The sequence below is a fragment of the Petromyzon marinus genome, chromosome 36 (assembly GCF_048934315.1).
Source record: "Petromyzon marinus isolate PM22_M1 ecotype Great Lakes invasive population chromosome 36, UKy_Petmar_22M1.pri1.0, whole genome shotgun sequence".
Taxonomy (NCBI): Eukaryota; Metazoa; Chordata; class Hyperoartia; order Petromyzontiformes; family Petromyzontidae; genus Petromyzon; species Petromyzon marinus.
This window is the reverse complement of record NC_133702.1, coordinates 11,184,359-11,193,124: the sequence shown is the minus strand read 5'-3', so window position 1 is coordinate 11,193,124 and position 8,766 is coordinate 11,184,359.

Here is an 8,766-nt window from a genome sequence, read left to right as displayed (position 1 = left end):
GCGCTTGTCGTGAATCGCACAAATACGTGCCGTTTTAAATTCGGCTGCAGCTCGGCCTCGTAGAAGAGTGTGGTGTGGTGTATTATCAGTCGGAGGTCGTGTGAACGAGTGCGTTAGGTGAGATCGTACACAGGCGAATGTGTTGTGTGTCGAGTGTGTGTACAAGTGACCGTGTGTGAATCAATGTCTCCGGGACGAGTGAGAAACTTTCTGGGGCGAGGATCGTTCTCCCATTTGGCTGCCACTCCATCGTTAATCTTGACCACTGGCCACCATCCCTTCAAGCCTTACTAATGTGTCCTGCCCAAGCTTCACTTTTATTTTTAACACGAAGGCTTTCGCGTCCAATATACACATAATATTAAATCTTGACTTAAAAGCTTTTGTGTCTGCAGGATTTTATATTCTTGGGTCTTTCGGTAAAGTCACGTAGATAGGTTCAAAGAAAATTTGTGTTTATTTTCTTTGAACCTATCTCCGCGACTTTACCAAAAGACCCAAGAATATAATATATACTTTTTTAACTGGCTGTGTTGGGTGGTGGCTGGTTTAACGACACATTTATGTAATCTAACCCAAAAAATACCTCCTTTGGACTCACTTTTCTTATCATTCAACATTAATCACCCATAAATGTCCAAGAGATGGAACGATGGGATCAGTCCATGCGCACGTGATGGATGGATTGTTGCATTGCAGGATTGTGCAAGAAGCTGTTACATTTTGGCAGTTAGTGCCTGGAAGCAGTTTTGGCCAAGAGCCAAAAGTCATCCGTGAAAAATGAAAAACCGTGGCAGCTACTGTTTAGACGTTCCGAAGTCTACGTGGTATCAGATGCAGGTCGCATGGTGGCCAAGTGGTGAGCATTCGGCCCTGTGAGTTCTAAAAAACACAACTATTAAACTAAACTTTTTTTTATTTTACCAGGTAAGTCCCACTGAGCTATGTAGCTCTTTTTCAGAATCGACTTGGCTTTCCCAAATGACAGCTCAACGAAGTGGCTTTATCGGGTGGGATTTTATTGCAGGCAAAACTCTATAAATGCAAATGTGGAGGAAAACAACCGGAGGACCCGGACAAAAATCCACATGACTACGGGGAGAACACGCAAACTCCAAATATACAGCAGGTGTCGGGGTTGGGATGGAAGCCATAACCTGTTTACCAGGCGAGGTAGTCAACATCTCATAGGGTCCTCGGTTCAAATTCGACTTTTTTCTCATTTTAAATACAGCTATGTAAAATTATAAACATTTTAAGAACCCAGGGCATTTTCATCCACCAATCGCTTGTGGCACAGTGGATATCGCAGCTGCGACTGAAGCTTGTGAACTGGGTTCAAATCCCCAAACGAACTTTTGCTAACTTAGAAAGGTGACGTGATGACCTTGTCTGAGCTTACAATAACTACGTGCCGGGCTGTGAGCCATGGGGTCCCAGGTTCAAATCCACGACCTCCTGTATACCAAGCGAGGTCGTTAACATCTCATCCGTAAAAGGTTGTTTTGGGTTACTTTGCGTAAATGTCGTTAACACCTGCCACCACCCAGTTACTAGTATAGCATCCACCGGTGTGGCGGAGAGTAAACTCGCTACAACGTTGACACTTCGAGTCAAACGATTATGTTAAAAATGTACGCGATCTAACCCAACAAAACGTGTAATATTGGTCGTGAAAGCCCACGACGTGTTCGGCTGACTCGATCTCATTTTTATTTCTGTTTGAATCATACAAAGCAAAACGGGGAATGTGTTTATTCGATTTTACTAAATATTTCATGCACGTACAAACTAAATCTGCAATACAAATGTCAAAAATTTCAATGATGTAATAAGCAGGACATGGACTGCTCGCATAGAGCCCACGTGGGGTAGTGGGGGGCACGATGGTGAAGAGATGTTAACTACTTCGCGGGGTATACAGGAGGCCGTGAGTTCGATCCCGACCCTGACACGTGTTGTATATTTTGAGTTTACGGTGTCTCTCCCCGTGGTCATGTGGATTTTTCTCCAGGTTTTTCCCTCCACATTTAGAATCAACGTCACGCGTTTAGGGTTATTTGGCTGCTATAAATTTCCATACGATGAGCCACTTTGTTGAGCTATAATTGTGGCCAGGTCGCGTCTCAAAAAAAGAGATTTTATTTCTCAGTGGGGGTTACTTGGTGAAACAACCAAAAATTGAAAATTTTCTGACGCCGGTGTTTGCCTACTGGCAAATTAAGCGATTATGTCACTAGGGGGCGCCGTTGCATTTAAATTGACTTGGGAGTGTCATTTTACGAACATTGTCACTGAAACCGGGCTTTTCGATTAATTGAAGCCGTAAGCCAAGGGGAGGGGGGGTGGCTTGCAACATAACAGCGAACTTTGCCAGCGAAATGCAACAAAAAAAGTGGCGTGAAATTGGTAAAAGTGCGATTTCCAGTCGCCAAGAGACACGCTGAAATGTGGCATGAAAACTCCGACAACGACAAACATCCACGATTTTGTCTCGAGAAAAAAAATCCACTGCGAGATATTGCCAACGTTCCCTAAATATCCAGCAGTGCACTAACGCGATTTCTGGCTAAACAAACATGAAGTCTGCAACACGTAACTTTGAATGTCAAATTCCATTCTAAAAATCGCAGTGAGCATACCACCTGGGCAAACATTGACAAACCATTCTCTCTAGACTCTCCCCTCCCCTCTCTCCCGTCTCTCACCTCGCTCTCCTCCCAACTCTCCCGACCCCACTTCGTTGAGCGATCATTTGTGATAGCCAGGTCACGTCTGAAAAAGAACTATATATAGTTCAGTGAGCATTACCTAGTTAAAAAATAGTTTTAAAATCGTTTAAATAGTATATTTGTAGTTTGCATGTCTCTCTCCTCGTGGTCACGTGGATTTTTTTCTCAGAGTCCTCCGTTTATTCCCCTCCACATTTAGAATCAACATCACGCGTTCAGAGTTTTCTCGCTGCTATACATGTCCACCTGATGTTAAGGCCACTTCGTTGAGCTATCATTTGTGATAGCCAGGTCGCTTCTGAAAAAGAGCTACAGTTTGTGGCTCAGCGGGCCCTACGTGGTATAATAAGAAAATCGTTTTAAAAACCAGCCGCTGGGGGTGCCCTTTAAAATAAAAAAAATCCGTGGTTGAGGTGCGAAGTGACGCGAGGCGCTCACTGCGTGCAAAAAATTAGAATCTTTGTTCATCCTGGAGGAGGAATCCGATGAGGTATAAAGCTCTTTTTATCACAGCTGTTTCCAGTAAAGAAGTCAGAGTTTATTTGAAGCTTTCGTGACTGCAAGAATCCATATACTCTGGTTCTTTCGGTAAAGTCACGTAGGTAGAAAAAAACAACAACAATAAAAGAACACGACGTTTCGGTCGCAACACAAGCGTCCGTCACCGTCGTGTTCTTTTATTATTGTTTCTATCTCCGTGACTTTACTCGAAAGAACCAGAGAGTAAGTCACGAAGTTACAGCAAACGCAATACACACAATAGAGTACAGCAAACAGGACAGCAGTGCAACGGAGAGGAACGGTAAAGCAGGCAAATAGCCGAGACGCCGTCGCCGGGGTGTGAGCAGAGCGGCCCCACGAAACGCAACTCGACGTCAAGATTCGCGACTCGGAGCAATCGCACTCTGGCTTTCAAGGAGCACCTCAAGGCCCTCTCTCGATCTCTGCCAGGATCAGGCGGCTTTCGAGCTTGGCTCAGCGCCCTCAGAGTTGTTGACTTTTGCCTGCGCGTTATAAACGGCATCGTCATTGTTGATTTGAAGCTTTCGTGGCTGCAGGAATCCATACTCTTTGGTTATTTCGGTAAAGTCACTGTAGGTAGAAAAAGAATCGATCGCAAAAAAAAACAGCAGTTTTTTTTTTCTGGCTGTGGTTGTGTCACCTGAAGACGGTCGCTTGTGTTGCGATCGAATGTCGTGATCCATTCTGTTTCTACCTACGTGGCTTTACCGAAAGAACCAAAGAGTATCGTCATTTTTTGATTGAATATAAAAAGAGTATCGTCATTATTGGCATCGTCGTCGCTGTTGTCATCATCACCACACGAATCCGGCTCCCAGCGGGCCCAGACAGATCCCGCTCACAGGCGCCAGCCTCATTCGCGCTGCGAACCTTCACCACCCACAGCGCTGGCGGATGCGTGGATGTCAAAGTGGAGGTGGGGGGGGGGCATAGCGGAGTTTGACTTCTATATTCGGGGGGCTTGGGAGGAGGGGCAGGGGTTCGCTTTGCCTCTCACACTTGGGAGGGGTATTGCCCCCTGCCCCCGTGCCCCCCCCCCCGCAAACTGCACCCATGGGGACGTTAAAGATCGTCCTCTGGACATGAGCACGGAGCGCACCCCGCACGGAATCCGCACCCAGACGGTGGCTGGACGCTGTGGCGTGGAGATCACCGCGGCGAGATTCACCACAGAGGGATGGAGAGGGAGCTGCAGCAGCCACGGCCACCAGCTTCAACCATCCGGCCCAGACGTGGAGGTGGGGGGTGCAACCAAAAGAACAAGACAGAGCCATTATTTCTCATTTCGAATTCGTTTTAATTCAAGAACAACAATAAAAAACCCTCAATCTTTCAGGAACCGCAATTGCACTGTGGTGAACACGCCACGGGGGGACCCTTGATAACTCCTCACGTCGCACGAAGCCAGTCCCTCCCTTCCAGAGCACACAGGGTTGCCGACCCCAGACTAGCGAGCGAGCCAGCCCAGTCAGCGAGCCAGCCCAGTCCAGCCCAGTCAGCGAGCCAGCTCAGTCAGCGAGCCAGCCCAGTCAGCGAGCCAGCTCAGTCAGCGAGCCAGCCCAGTCAGCGAGCCAGCCCAGTCCAGCCCAGTCAGCGAGCCAGCTCAGTCAGCGAGCCAGCTCAGTCAGCGAGCCAGCCCAGTCAGCGAGCCAGCCCAGTCAGCGAGCCAGCCCAGTCAGCGAGCCAGCCCAGTCAGCTAGCCAGCCCAGTCCAGCCCAGTCAGCGAGCCAGCCCAGTCAGCGAGCCAGCCCAGTCAGCGAGCCAGCCCAGTCAGTGAGCCAGCCCAGTCCAGCCCAGTCAGCGAGCCAGCTCAGTCAGCGAGCCAGCCCAGTCAGCGAGCCAGCCCAGTCAGCGAGCCAGCCCAGTCCAGCCCAGTCAGCGAGCCAGCTCAGTCAGCGAGCCAGCCCAGTCAGCGAGCCAGCCCAGTCAGCGAGCCAGCCCAGTCAGCGAGCCAGCCCAGTCAGCGAGCCAGCCCAGTCCAGCCCAGTCAGCGAGCCAGCCCAGTCAGCGAGCCAGCCCAGTCAGCGAGCCAGCCCAGTCAGCGAGCCAGCCCAGTCCAGCCCAGTCAGCGAGCCAGCTCAGTCAGCGAGCCAGCTCAGTCAGCGAGCCAGCCCAGTCCAGCCCAGTCAGCGAGCCAGCTCAGTCAGCGAGCCAGCCCAGTCAGCGAGCCAGCTCAGTCAGCGAGCCAGCCCAGTCAGCGAGCCAGCCCAGTCCAGCCCAGTCAGCGAGCCAGCTCAGTCAGCGAGCCAGCCCAGTCAGCGAGCCAGCCCAGTCCAGCCCAGTCAGCGAGCCAGCCCAGTCCAGCCCAGTCAGCGAGCCAGCTCAGTCAGCGAGCCAGCCCAGTCAGCGAGCCAGCCCAGTCAGCGAGGCAGCTCAGTCAGCGAGGCAGCCCAGTCAGCGAGCCAGCTCAGTCAGCGAGCCAGCCCAGTCAGCGAGCCAGCCCAGTCCAGCGAGCCAGCCCAGTCAGCGAGCCAGCCCAGTCAGCGAGCCAGCCCAGTCAGCGAGCCAGCCCAGTCCAGCCCAGTCAGCGAGCCAGCCCAGTCAGTGAGCCAGCCCAGTCAGCGAGCCAGCCCAGTCCAGCCCAGTCAGCGAGCCAGCTCAGTCAGCGAGCCAGCTCAGTCAGCGAGCCAGCTCAGTCAGCGAGCCAGCCCAGTCCAGCCAAGTCAGCGAGCCAGCTCAGTCAGCGAGCCAGCCCAGTCAGCGAGCCAGCTCAGTCAGCGAGCCAGCCCAGTCCAGCCCAGTCAGCGAGCCAGCTCAGTCAGCGAGCCAGCCCAGTCAGCGAGCCAGCTCAGTCAGCGAGGCAGCTCAGTCAGCGAGGCAGCTCAGTCAGCGAGCCAGCCCAGTCAGCGAGCCAGCCCAGTCAGCGAGCCAGCCCAGTCAGCGAGCCAGCCCAGTCAGCGAGCCAGCTCAGTCAGCGACCCAGCCCAGTCAGCGAGCCAGCTCAGTCAGCGAGCCAGCCCAGTCCAGCCCAGTCAGCGAGCCAGCCCAGTCAGCAAGCCAGCCCAGTCAGCGAGCCAGCCCAGTCAGCGAGCCAGCCCAGTCAGCGAGCCAGCTCAGTCCAGCTCAGTCAGCGAGCCAGCCCAGTCAGCGAGCCAGCTCAGTCCATCCCAGTCAGCGAGCGAGCCCAGTCAGCGAGCCAGCTCAGTCAGCGAGCCAGCCCAGTCAGCGAGCCAGCCCAGTCAGCGAGCCAGCCCAGTCAGCGAGCCAGCCCAGTCAGCTAGCCAGCCCAGTCCAGCCCAGTCAGCGAGCCAGCCCAGTCAGCGAGCGAGCCCAGTCAGCGAGCCAGCCCAGTCCAGCCCAGTCAGCGAGGCAGCTCAGTCAGCGAGGCAGCCCAGTCAGCGAGCCAGCCCAGTCAGCGAGCCAGCCCAGTCCAGCCCAGTCAGCGAGCCAGCCCAGTCAGCGAGCCAGCCCAGTCAGCGAGCCAGCCCAGTCCAGCCCAGTCAGCGAGCCAGCTCAGTCAGCGAGCCAGCTCAGTCAGCGAGCCAGCCCAGTCCAGCCCAGTCAGCGAGCCAGCTCAGTCAGCGAGCCAGCCCAGTCAGCGAGCCAGCTCAGTCAGTGAGCCAGCCCAGTCAGCGAGCCAGCCCAGTCCAGCCCAGTCAGCGAGCCAGCCCAGTCAGCGAGCCAGCCCAGTCAGCGAGCCAGCCCAGTCAGCGAGCCAGCTCAGTCAGCGAGCCAGCCCAGTCCAGCCCAGTCAGCGAGCCAGCCCAGTCCAGCCCAGTCAGCGAGCCAGCCCAGTCAGCGAGCCAGCCCAGTCAGCGAGCCAGCCCAGTCAGCGAGCCAGCCCAGTCAGCGAGCCAGCCCAGTCCAGCTCAGTCAGCGAGCCAGCCCAGTCAGCGAGCCAGCTCAGTCCAGCCCAGTCAGCGAGCGAGCCCAGTCAGCGAGCCAGCCCAGTCAGCGAGCCAGCCCAGTCAGCGAGCCAGCTCAGTCCAGCTCAGTCAGCTCAGTCCAGCCCAGTCAGCTCAGTCCAGCCCAGTCAGCGAGCCAGCCCAGTCAGCGAGCCAGCCCAGTCAGCGAGCCAGCCCAGTCAGCGAGCCAGCCCAGTCAGCGAGCCAGCCCAGTCAGCGAGCCAGCCCAGTCACACACAAACATGTATTTGCTCTCGCGGCCTGCAAGTTTGGTGCCTCTCTCTCTCGGTGTATCAAATCGCCGAGGTCGTGCACCGGAGCAGAATCCCCGTTAGTTTGAAGAACATGAATTAGATTTTAAGTAGAAACAAAAGTAAAAAATGTTCATAATTATTTTTTTTTATAATATACTGTACATGTTTGTTTGTCTCTTAATTGTGATTCTTCGTGTTTTATTGTTGGTTGTAATGTTAGGGTTAGACGTACTTAAGTGTCTTAGTGTGTTTGCTCTCCAGTTACGGCGTGGGCTCGGCATTTCCCAATGCCTGCCCAGCTTGCACGGCAACTTAGTGAATGAATGAACGCACACGACCAACCACGGAGGTGGATCTTTGCATTTCTGAATGTGTGGGGTGTGTGAATGCACGTGTATGGTGTGTTTGTGTACTGTGTGTATGGTGTGTGTATGGGGGGTTATCTGTGTGTTTGGTGTGTGCATGTATGGTGTGTGTGTGTGGTGTATGGTGTATGTATGGTGTGTGTGGTATATGTGTATGGTGTGTGTATGGTGTGTGTGTGGTGTGTGTGGTGTGTGTGTATGGTGTGTAAGTGTGTGTATGGTGTGTAAGTGTGTATATGGTGTATGTGTGTGGTGTATGGTGTGTGTGTGGTGTGTGTGGTGTATGTGTGTGGTGTATGTGTGTGGTGTATGTGTGTGGTGTATGTGTGTGGTGTATGTGTGTGGTGTATGTATGTGGTGTATGTGTGTGGTGTATGTGTGTGGTGTATGTGTGTGGTGTATGTGTATGGTGTATGTATATGGTGTATGTATATGGTGTGTATGGTGTATATGGTGTGTGGTGTATGTGTATGGTGTGTGTGTGGTGTATGTGTATGGTGTGTATATGGTATGGTGTGCGTGGTATCGGTGTATGGTGTGTATGGTGTGTGTGGTGTGTGTGTATGTTGTGTGTATGGTGTGTGTGTGGTGTGTGTATGGTGTGTGTATTGTGTGTGTCTGGTGTGTATGGTGTGTGTGGTGTATGTGTATGGTGTGTGTGTGTGTATGGTGTGTGTGTGTATGGTGTGCTTATGACCGGCTCCTGTTTAACAGCAGAGGTCTCACTCCGAATCAGTCGAGCGGCAATATCTTTTCATCAGTTGCGTAACGCTGTGTGGAAGCTACCTGGTCTGTCGCTCCGCACTAAGCTTCAAGTCGTCTCGGCCACGGTCATTCCCTCCCTTCTCTACGCTTGCGAAACGTGGACCCCCCTAATGGAACATCTTCGCCGGTTAGGAACATTTAGGCTAGCCTGCCTACGATCAATCCTGGGTTTAACCAGGCTGGATTGCGTGAGGAGCTCACAAATCCTTGAAAGATCTCGGCAAGGTCCCATCGGTGAGTTCCTCCGGCAGGCAAGGCTGCGTTTGCTGGATCATGTCGCCCG